Consider the following 12,600-nt stretch of genomic DNA (forward strand, 5'->3'; position numbering starts at 1 on the left):
GCATCTAAGTACTTGGAATTTATGTTGTATTGGGTTTCTGCCTTAGAAAAGTGAGAAATTCCTTGGACTGATCCTATTCCTCTGCCAGAGGCACCTCCACCTCCTTCTTTTATTATGTTTAAACCCAGCTGAATAGCATCAACAAAGACTACTTTACCTGCTCATGAATCTGCTCAAGGACTTACTCAATCACTTCCTAATGTTTCTCAGCATTCTATGGTAGAAAACATGGTCAGAGAAGGTTTAAAGAAGGAAGGAAATGTAGATGCCTTCCCCAGGACAATGACATCTCTAGTTCATTTACTAATGGGATCATAGAAAGCATAGGTGGTGAATACCAAATGACTCCCTGGGATTGGAAGGCACTTTTAAAAATGGTTTTACCTACTGCTCAATACTCCTTATCGTTCCAAGAATATAGAGATTACTGTACTGTGCTTGCTTTAAACAATCTTCAAACAAAGCATCCCTGTTACCATAGACATGCTTGTGGGAGAAGGACAACATAACTGTGGCTGCTCACGCCAAAACGGACGCTTAGGCTTTTACAGAAGCCCCCAAAGCTGCTCATAAACCTCGTCTTTGTTTACCCGATCTTACAGTCCAAATGGGAATCCTTTTCTACTATAAAACGAGGAGCAAATGAACCTTACATAGCTTTGTAGACAATTACAAAATGCTCAGTTAGTTCAGTTCAGTTGCTCAGTCATGTCTGACTCTGTGTGACCCCGTGGACTGCAACACACCCGGCTTCCCTGTCCATGACCAACTCCTGGAGTTTGCTCAAACTCATGTCCATTGAGTTGGTGACGCCATCCAACCATTTCATCCTCTGTCGTCCCTGTCTCCTCCTGCCTTCAATATTTCCCTACATCAAGGTCTTTTCTAAGGAGTCAGGTGTTTGCATCAAAATGCTATTGACCGACAAATTGGATATTTGGAGACTCGGAAGGTATTAATACTGCAATTAATTATTGAAAATGCAAATGAAGATTGTAAATGAGCCTTGCAGCCCATTGGTAATTTACCAACAACTAATATGGCAGAAACATTAAAAGCCTGTCAAAATATAGGAACAGAATCCCATAAAGCTGCTATGCTGGCCACTGCATTATTTCCTCAAAAATATTTTAACTGTGGCAAACCTTGGACATATGCCAAAAAATTGCCATTCTGGTAAAAGGAACCTTCTCTAAAATGTCCTCATTGCAATAATGGCTTCCACTGGGCTAAGCAATCCCATTCCAAATTCATTAATAAGGGGCAGACTCTGTCAGGAAACTACCAGAGAGGTCAACCCCAAGCTCCGTGACAAAAACAGGGGACAAACAAAAAACAGACTTGGAATGTGAATGCCCCTGAATGGAATCCCGATAATCCCTTTTTGAACACCAAGAGAGCTCAAAACAAAAGCTAACCTCAGATTTAAATGCTGCCACAACCAGCAGTACAGGATTGGACCTTGTTATTACTGAAAGTTGTACTTTTGATATGATTGATGATAATGTATTCCTACAGAAGTCTATGGCCCTTTACATAAAGGTATAGTTAGATTTATTTTAGGCCACTCCAGCATAACTGTGAAAGGTATTCATATTTTACCAGGAGTAATTGATTCTGATTACACAGGCAATATTCAAATTATGGCTCTCTCACATAGTTATCAGACAGTAGAGAAAGGGACAAAACTTGCACAGTTATTACTCGTGTCTTATTTTGTGCCCTCAACAGAGAAACAAATTAGGAAAGGAGGTTCTGGATCTATAAATGCAGCCTACGGGACCATGCTGATTAACTCTAACTGCCCCAGATTAACTCTAAAAATTCAAGACCTTTCTTTCAAGGGCTTAGTAGACACAGGAGCTGATGTAACTATCATCACGAAACAAGATGTCCCTCTGACTGGTCTTTAAAAAGGGCCCATGGACAAATGTTAGGTGTTGGGGGATTCCAAAAACCATCAAAGCACCGTTCCAAAAATCTGTACAGATTCAGAAGGGCATGTAGCTATTACCTGTTCTAACATCATGACTATTCCTACAATTTTATGGGGACAAGATATATTAAAACAATATCAATTAATACTACAGACACATTCATCGTAAGCGCCACTGCTTTTATACCACCATTACAAATTATCTGGACTGAGCACCCTCCTCCCCCACCAGTCTGGACTGAGCAGTGGCCCATGACAAAAAAAAAAGAATATGACAAAAAGCATATAGAACGATTGATTAAAGAACAGTTAAATGCAGGAGATATAGAAGAGAATCTTCCATGAACCCATGGAATACTCCCATCTTTATTATCCCCTGAAAATATCAGGAAAATGGCATTTAAATCATGATTTAAGAGCAACTGATGCTCCAATGCAATTGTTGGGTTCATTACTACCAGGTATTCCAAACCCCTCTCTAATTCCAGATGATCACACTATAATAGTTACAGATCTTAAGGACTGCTTTTTTTTTTTTTTTTTTTTACCATACCCTTACATCCTGAAAATAATCAGAAATGTGTACTTTCAGCTCTTAATGTAAATCATCATCATCCTTTACAATGATATCAGTGGAAACACTTACCTCAAGGTATGATAAATAGCCCCACCATGTGTCAAAGATTTGTAGATTTAACTCTGCAACCATTATGACAACAACTTCTCAATGCCTATATTTGTCATTATATGGATGACATTCTTTTAGCTCAGTCTTTGCCACAAAAATTAACAGAAATTCTCTCTTCATTACAGACATATTTGAATTCACAGGGGTTAATAATAGCTCCAGAGAAATTTCAACACATTCCCCCATGGAAATATCCTGTCTTTCAAATTTTACAAAGAACAATTCTCCTTTATAATTTTCTTTCACGTTTCCAGAACCATTAATGCTTCATTATTTATAGCAATTCTTGGGTCACTTAAATTGGATACAACCTAGCTTAAGTATCCCAACATATGCAATGCTTCCTTTCTTTCAATTATTCCTGGCAAATGAAGACCCTATCTCACCCTGCTGTTTTTCTCTTCAATATTATGCTTTACTAAAACAATTCAGCACTGCTTATGCTAAACATTTTCTTGGCAGGTGTGTTCACATCCTCTTTCACTGATTCTTCTTTCTACAAAATATACTCCTACAGCAATACTTGCCCAAATTTTACCTAAAGAGATAAAAATCATTGAATGGCTACATAATCCTAATCAACCAAAATACCATTTTCTTCCCTATCTACAGGTGAGACTACAATTATGACAGCAAGGACACTTATGTCTCTGTCACTTTACTGGCACAGATCCACAATTTATGTAGGAATATCTAAAGAAAACATGGAATTATTATATCAAACTAATGAACGATTTCAAATAGCCATATCATATTTTACAGGGGAGTTTATTTACAACATGTCGATGGATAAAAGAATTTCTATTTTACAATTAATGCCCTTTTCTTTACATCTTATTATCTCTAAACATCCTATTCCTAACGTGCTTACCCTCTATACAGATGGCAATCAAACTCAAGGAATAGTAACCTTGAAAGAAACATCAAATGGAAAAAGATCCTTACCAACCCCCAAGTTGGTGAATTAGCTGCTGTCTTGCTCGCTTTACAAACCTTCTCACAAACTTCCTTTTATCTCTTAACAGGTTCTTTTCCATTGTTAATATCATTCAACACTTGCCAGATTCTATTTTAAATACCTCTATCGATAAACAATTACTTTCCCTCTTTATTTCTATTTAAACTCTTTTAACTAAAAGATAACATCCTTTTTTATAACTCATGTTTTAGGACATACACAGTTTCCCGGAATTCTCACTTTGGGGAATCAAAAGTTGACTCATCTCTCTGCCTTCTGGGATCATTATTTAGCAGACCTTTCAGTCACATCAATTCTTCCACCAGGATGGCAAGGCACTATGTAAACAATTTGCTTTAACCCTACAGGAGGCCAACCTGCCCCACATGTCAATTATTAACTCCTTCTCTCTCAGCAGCTGGAGTTAACCCTCACAATCTTTCTTCTAATGAGTTATGGCAAATGAATGTGACTCATTATTTTCCATTTAAACCATTTCACTTTGCACATGTAACTATTGATACTTTTTCAGGCTTTTTGTGGGCTACTGCACAACAAGGAGAACAAGCACGTCATGTGCGAGCTCACCTTCTTGAATGTTTTGCTCTTTTAGGACATCCTCAAGCCATTAAAACTGATAATGCTCCAGCAAAAACATCTCACAAACTTTGGGATTTCTTTCATCTATGGGATATTAAACACATCACAGGTATTCCCCACAACTCTACCGGACAAGCCATTATTGAATGTGCAAATGGGCTACTGAAATTATTTTTAAATAAACAGAAAAGGAAAGAATTAACCCCTCCCAGGAAATGATTGTATATTGCCCTATTCACTCTTTTTTTTTCCATTTATTTTTATTAGTTGGAGGCTAATTACTTTACAATATTGTAGTGGTTTTTGCCATACATTGACATGAATCAGCCATGGATTTACATGTGTTCCCCATCTTGAACCCCCTTCCCACCTCCCTCCCCATCCCATCCCATGACCCTCTGGGTCATCCCAGTGCACCAGCCCCAAGCACTTGTCTCATGCATCCAACCTCACTCTTAATCACTCTTAGTCAATTTCCAAAAAAATTTTTCACAATAAGCTGCTGCTAGACATTTTTCTCCTCCACATTCATAAGAATACCCTCTAGTACTTTTTAAACAACCACCCGCTCCTATTTGGCAAGGACCTGTTAAATTACTAATATGGGCAAGGGGATATGCTGCTTTTCTGTCTTCATCAGGTCCACTTTGGATCCTTGCCTGTTGTGTGAAACCTTATCATGAGTTGGCACCAAGGATTTCAAGATCCATTACCAGAGTTCCATCTGTTGATCACCCAGAAGACTCCTGGCATGTCTCCTCCAAAAACACAGAGGAATAATCAGCTACCAGCCACTGACATTACATGGGGTGACAACAAATGTCTTACTTCAAGAGCTGAAATAGCACTTGTTAATACTGGCACACCTGTTACTCCTAATAGTCCATGATAACTGTTACCACAACAGCTGCTATTGCAGCAACTGCTGCCACTGCCCTTTCTACATCCTTAAAAACCGCCCACCAAGTACAGACTTTTATGACTAATATAACTTTCGACTTTACTGAACAAGTAGAAACTGATCTAATGATTTTTATCTCGACTTGCAGCTTTGGACACCACAGTTTTGTGGCTCAGTGAACATCATTGTGCTCTTTGGACTCAATCACAATTAGACTGTGATAGTATATTTTCTCATGTGTGTGTTACACCTTATTTTCTCATAATTATTCTGAAACCTGGAATGATTTGTGTCAACAACTAGATCCAAAATCAGACCCTATACTCAAAGACTTTGTCCTACACTTACAACACATCCTTCATCAACAGATTCAATCCCTTCAACAACACTGTTCGGATGTTACTATTCAAACCTTCTTAGATATAGCCACATGACTCAACCCAAAGAACTGGTTCTCCTTCCTAAATCTAAAATCTTGTTTTTTTCCCTTTCATCTTATTTATAATATTGCTTTGTGTTTTATTTCTAGTCAGAATATTGTTGCATTTTCTTGACTCACCCGCACTGAGGTGATGCTAACACTGTTCCTCCCAAAAGAAGATCAAAGAAACATTCATTAAAGAAAATAAGAAGATGGGAATTATGGGGACCATGTTTTACTGCTTTCTCAGAAATGTCTCCTGTAATTTAATCTTACTCATTCTCTTTTCTTTGCTTACTCTTTCCCCCTTCCTTAAGTTAGACATTCTGACATGTCAGGACTAGTTAGATGCTGTTCTTCACACAGAACAAACCCCCTTATCTTCAAAGTCTTTTCTTTATGATTGTAATGTAATTAGAGTCATAAAGAAACCAGAGATCAAATTGCCAACATCCATTGGATCATTGAAAAAGCAAGAGAGTTTCAGGAAAACACCTACTTCTGCTTTATTGACCACACCAAAGCCTTGACTGTGTGGATCACAACAAACTGTGGAAAATTCTTTAAGAGATGGGAATCCCAGACCACCTGACCTGCCTCCTGAGAAATCTGTATGCAGGTGAAGAAGCAACAGTTAGAACTGGACATGAAACAACGGACTGGTTCCAAATTGGGAAAGAAGTATGTCAGGCTGTATACTGTCACCCTGCTTATTTAACTTACATGCAGAGTACATCATGAAAAATACCAGGCTGGATGAAGCACAAGCTGGAATCAAGATTGTTGGGAGAAATATCAATAACCTCAGATATACAGATCACACCACCCTTATGGCAGAAAGCGAAGAGGAACTGAAGAGCTTCTTGATGAAAGTGAAAGAGGACAGTGCAAAAGTTGGCTTAAAACTCAACATTCAAAAGACTACGATCATGGCATCTGGTCCCATCACTTCATGGCAAATAGATGGGGAAACAACGAAAACAACAACAGACTGTTGGAGAAGGCTCTTGAGAGTCCCTTGGATTGTGAGGAGATCCAACCAGTCCATCCTAAAGGAGATCAGTCCTGAAATTTCATTGGAAGGACTGATGCTGAAGCAGAAGCTCCAATACTTTGGCCACCTGATGAGAAGAACTGACTCATTTGAAAAGACCCTGATGCTGGGAAAGATAGAAGGCAGGAGAAGAAGGGGATGACAGAGGATGAGATGGTTGGATGGCCTCACTGACTCGATGGCCTCTCTTACTTAAGTTTGAGTAAGCTCTGGGAGTTTGTGATGGACAGGGAAGCCTGGCGTGCTGCAGTCCATGGGGTTGCAAAGAGTCAGACATGACTGAGTGACTGAACTGAACTGAATGTGATTACCTCTGGGACTCCAGGGGAAGGCTTCCTTAATCCTAGAATTCTGGTGTCTGCCTTGCCTTACTGCTCTTAGTTAAAGATTACAGGATAAGTTATCAGTAAATATGTGCTCAGTGTTTTCTCAGAGAGTGTCTCTTCTGCGAGTTCCCCCTGCACTGTCCCACATAACCCTGTGTGTTTGTGAGAACTAGTCAGTGTGAAATCACTACATGTATCCGTAATCATGCCAAGTACTTTGCATGCATGATCTCAGTTTCCTCAGAATAACATTGAACAGATGAGGAAACTAAGGCAGAGAGTAGCTCAATAACTTGTCCAAGGTCACATAACCTGCCCCTTCCTTGTAGGTTTCATCTTTTCTCAATCAGAGGACATTCCCTGCCAGCAAATGACATGGAGGAAACACTCCTCCTGGAATCTTGAGGAGGAACATTTGAGATCAATAGAGCTAGTACCTGCCTGAGGCAGTCACATTTGGTAAGTAAGTGCTTTTATATGAGAGTGCTGGGCAGGTGCCCTAACACAGCACAGGGAAGTGGGGATTCAAGTGGAGGGGAGAGGTTTCCAGTTAAACTAACACATTCCTGGTAGAGGGGACAGCACACACTGGGTAGGATCTACTGTGTGGCAGGCACTGGCCCAGGCCAAGGACACACATTTTATTTGATCCTCATAAAAATACAGGGAAATATTCTTCTCATTTCACAGGTGAGGTTAGGTAAGGTGCTCCAGGTCACACAGGTGAGAGATGGCAAAGGCCAGGTTGGGGTTCAGTTCAGGGTCCACTGACCCTCACAGAGTGGCAGGGCTGGCAGCAGGGCAAGAGCTGGAGGAAACAGCTTCTGTGGTGATGCCACAGGGTCTGGGAGCAGGAGCAGATTTGGACCAAAGGGAGATGGCAGGAGAAGCCCCATCTGTCCTCGGGGACGCCCTCTGCTGTCCTCCCTCCCCGTGAGCTGTCCTGGCCTCACTTCTGAGTCCTTGTTGGGTGGTGGGAGGAAGTGAGCACCTTGGACTTGGCTCCCTGAGTAGAGGACCCAGAAGGAGGCCTTGGGGACACACCCCTAGTTACAGGACTTCCCCGACCCCTGTGGGCAGCTGGAGGTTGCTTATTCATCCCCTTCTTGGTCCTTGATTCTTCTCTGGGTTAATTCAGCCAGTTGGCACCACCTCAGCTCTGGGTCACAAGTAGGAACCATCCAGATAAGAGACAGCTGATTACCTGAACAGTCCCCCAGGTCTTCTGAGTTCATGGTGGCAGCATTGGGGTCTCAGAGATCTCCCTTCAGCTCCTTGTTTGCGTCAGGCTGGAAGGAGGTGTGGCTTAACCCTTGGGGAAGAGAGAACAGACTATGGGCTCGATCATGAGTGAGCAGTAGCTGCAGGAAGCAGTGGGAGGCAAATTTTTGGTGGGTTCCCCTTGGATGGCCACAAGTGCCACCGGGGACTTAACCCCATGTGGTTCTCTGTCCCCTGGGCTCTGCTGGCCACTAGTTAAGGTAGGGCTCCCCTGGTGGCTCAGACAGTTACTCATGTTCCCACCAGCCCCCTCCAGGCCAAGTCAGTGTCCTGCTCTCCTTGGGGCACAAGGAGAATGTAGTCAGACAGGAGACAGCTATTTGCAAGGCTATAGGGACAATGAAACCAGAGACAGAAGAAAAGATAGGAGGGGAATGCTCTGGGAATGAAGTGAGGTTGGGAACACTTGTGTTTACTAATTGGTAAAAACTAATATTGATCTAGTGTCTATGATGTGCAGACTCCTGAAACTCACCTAACCTTCAGTAAGCCCAAGTTTTCACACTGCTGCCAAAGCCTAGACCTGAACCCTAGTCTTTCTGATCCAAATCACATGTTTGTGATGACTATGCTCTACTCCCTATAATATACAAAAGTATTTACTCACTGAAAGTGAAAGTCTTAGTTGCTCAGTCGTGTCCAACTCTTTGTGACCCCCATGGACTGTAGCCCTCCAGGCTTCTCCATCCATGGGATTTTCCAGGCAAGAATACTGGAGTTAGTTGCCATTTCCTTTTCTAGGGGATCTTCCCAACCCAGGGATCGAACCCGGGTCTCCCACATTGCAAGCAGACTCTTTACAATCTGAGCCACTAGGGACGTCAATTTATTCATGGATACATATTAATTGGTAAATGACTCTTTTCATCCCAAAATGATGTCTTGCTCCCTGTGTTTAGTCTCTGCCTTGATCAAGGTCCTTGTACCTCAGCTCTCACAGCCCACGCCCTCCTTGCTTCTGCAAGAGCCTTTATTCTACATGGGCCTGGAGCCCCACGATCCCCGCCCCATCCCTACAGCCCTGCCCAGGGAGGCTGAGCACCTCTGATGGGACCTAATCCTCTCTGCTGTCCTCCCCTGATTGCTAAATTTTTGGCTCTTTCTAATTATTTATGTAAATAATAGTGTAAAGAACACTTTTCTTGTAGAAAACTTTACTTGCATTTGACTATTTCCTTAAGCTATTTCAGGAGTAGAATAACTATATCTGAGTATATCAACATGTAAAATTTTTTATACTTAGAGCCACACTGCTTTGGAAAGAAATGACACCAACTTACATTCACACTCATGGTATGCGATGTGTCCAGCTTCTCAGTCTTGCTAGTTCTCAGTTGTTTGTTTAAGTAGCAGATCTTTATACAGAGAGAATCTCTTTTGATTCTGGTTGTGACTATCTTGTGTTGGGAGATGATGAAAGAAAGTAAATGTTGCTTATGTTTATGTACTATTTTAAGAATTCAGTAAAGCACTTCTTAATGACCCCTCCTGAAACCTCCGGGCTGAAATGATAGCTAAGGTCCTTATAGTAACAGCTACTGATAAGAGTGGTTTGTGTTTCTGATTTTGCTCTGCACTGGTATTTGCTCCAAGACTTCATAAATTATAAATCATATTTTCTGATAACCCAGCAGTCTGTACTCTTGTATCCCTGTTTACAGCTAAGGAAACTGAAGCATAGATGTTTTGTGATCTGCCCAAGATCAGAAACCTTGTTCAGCATAGGCTGGGTTCCAACCCTCTCTCTGGGCTCAAGAACTCATACCTGACCTCTTCTCACTCTGTGGGTGCTTTTATAAAATCATGGATGGAGGTAATAGGAGCCCAGAGTCTTTAACACATATTTGAAAACTGATTGGATGGAGAAGTAATAACTGAATAGAGAAGAGTAAAGGGAGAGAAACAATGAGAGTGTGTAGGGGCAAGAAGAATGCTCTGCTGGGCAGAGTCCCAGAGAGGGGGCAAAATGGGAGGGAGCTAGAGAGGAGAGCAGAGGATAAGCTCACAGGCCCTATGTCCCATCCTATATTCACAGAAGCCTTAAGTCTGCAACAGAGGGAGGAAATCAGAAAGGAAAGACTCCAGAAAAAATTTTCTGTCCTATGGAAATCACAGGTCCTCATCCAATCACTCTACAAAAATGCTTGCCAGTCAACCCTTCTCCATCTTAATATGAATGGGCAATCCAGGATCAGATGTATGAGAAATATGACAACCTGGAATAAATGACTAAGATAAATGATAAAAATGACATCAGAAGAAACAGAATTTTTTTTAAATTATTTATTTATTTGGCTGAGCTGGATCTTAGTTGTGGCATGCAGGATATTTTAGTTGTGGCATATGAACTCTTTGTTGAGTTTGTGGAATCTAGTTCTCTGACAAAGGATGGAACACAGGCTGCCTGTATGGGGAGCATGGAGCCTTAGCCACTGGACCAGGGATGTCATGAAGCAGAGAATTTTGAAAACTCAAACCCATGTCTCAAGAAGATTAGAAAGATATTTTATTCATAAATTGAGAACAAAATGCATGGGAAAGGGAAATAAATAATGAAACAAACAAAACAGATCTTGGAAATTAATAAAGTGTTTACAAAACAACTGTAAAGATAGATTGGAAAGAAAGTCAAAGGAAGCTTGTGGAAAATTAAGCAAACAAATGGCAGAAGAAATGGAGCTAAATGAGGAATAGAAAGGTTGCCATCCACAGTTGTTTCTGAGAAAGTTATTTGCAAGTGAGCTGCAGAAGAAAAAAGGGGTGTGCGTGTGTGTGTTTATAGAGTGAGCTGAGGAATAACCATGAAAGACATGGATCCGGCAATCAGGGCTATCAACCCAGAGAGAAGAGAATCAAAGGATCACAGCTGGGTGTGCACCAGACCTAGAGAGCTACCAGTCCAGAATGGGATAGAATGGGATAAGAAGTCCAGGAGTTTGTGGAGACAGGGGACTTGGTATCATATGAGCACAGGTGGAAAGAAATGTAGGAAATGGTGAAGATAAACAGTGCAAGGGGTGAAAATAAAAAGCAATTAGAAACATCAGGAAAAACTAAGCCATGTAAAAACCATATGCAACTGTATGGTAAAAGTTAGCTCTACAGAAAATATTTAAAACATCACAGAAATGTTAACACTCTTCTTTGATTTTTAACTTTTTGAACAAAACTGAACATTTACTTTTTTTTTAATGTGCTGCATGGCTTGTGGGATCCTAATACATTGGCGGGAATGGAGAAGAAAAAGAGGAAGAAGAAGAAACAAAAAGCTTCTTCTCAATCATTCAATCAATCCTGAAACCCAAAGGAATCTAAAAGTAAACCAGAAAGAAAGAAAGAAAGAAAAAAACCTACAAACATATTGGAAGAAATGAAAACATAATGTGAATATACTAAGTTAAGGAAACTTTTCTCACCAGGACACAAATCCCTGAAACCAGTGGATCTCTTAAAAATTAAAAATTGCAAAGGACACCATAAATCAGATCAGAATACAAGAGACCTGGAGACAGCGTTTGCAATATTTGCAGTAGATAAGGGTGAACATCTTCAACAGCCATAGTAGCTACAAACCCACATAAGCAGACTGAAATCAGCTTTTTAAAAATAAGAAATCTGAACAAACAATTCCCCAGGAAGTGACTTGCCCACAGTATCTGGGGGCAGACACAGCTCTCCATGGGCAGAGCGGAGGCCAAGACCAGGCCTTCTGACACAGGTATATAGGTTGGGAATGTGATTTCATTATGTTTTTAAAACTGATAAAATTTTACATTTTATTCTTTATTTTTTGTTTCAGCTGGGCCTCCTGGCGTGTGGATCTCAGTTCACTGACCAGGGATGGAACCAACACCTTCAGGGTAAACATGGAGTCTTAACCACGGGACTACCAGGAAAGTCCTAGGAATGTGAATTTAATAACCCCAAAGTTTCTAGGCTTTTCTCTGCCTATCTGAACACATAGATCTAAGGTCATGCCCCTCTTGTTATACTGACATGTCTACAGTTTGGCTTTTTACCTTAATATTGCAGCACTGGGATCATAATGTGACATAGTGCAGTAAGCCCTTTTCACTTCCTCCATTGAGAGCCATCCTCTCCTACACAGGACCACCCATCACCCACAGTCCTGAGCTGAGGGCCTGGCGAGTACAGAAAGACAAGGGTCTGGGGCTCCCTACTTGGTCTCCTGTCCCTCCCCTCTCAGGCCTCAGTGTCCCCCCAGGACTTAACACTGAGCAGGCACTCAGAGACAGATTAGTGATAAACCTGGATTCTTTGTTTCTCAAAAGGAACCCTTTCTCTCATCAGCCTCAGCACAGCACCTGGGGACAGCCTCAAGGTGGCCAGGGCACAGGAGGAGAGGGTCTGAGCAGCCTCCAGCTATGTGTCTCTAAATAGCCAGACACACCTCTGAACCCAGACCTGAAGAAGG

Source organism: Dama dama, chromosome 22, assembly GCF_033118175.1.
Source record: "Dama dama isolate Ldn47 chromosome 22, ASM3311817v1, whole genome shotgun sequence".
Classification (NCBI taxonomy): Eukaryota; Metazoa; Chordata; class Mammalia; order Artiodactyla; family Cervidae; genus Dama; species Dama dama.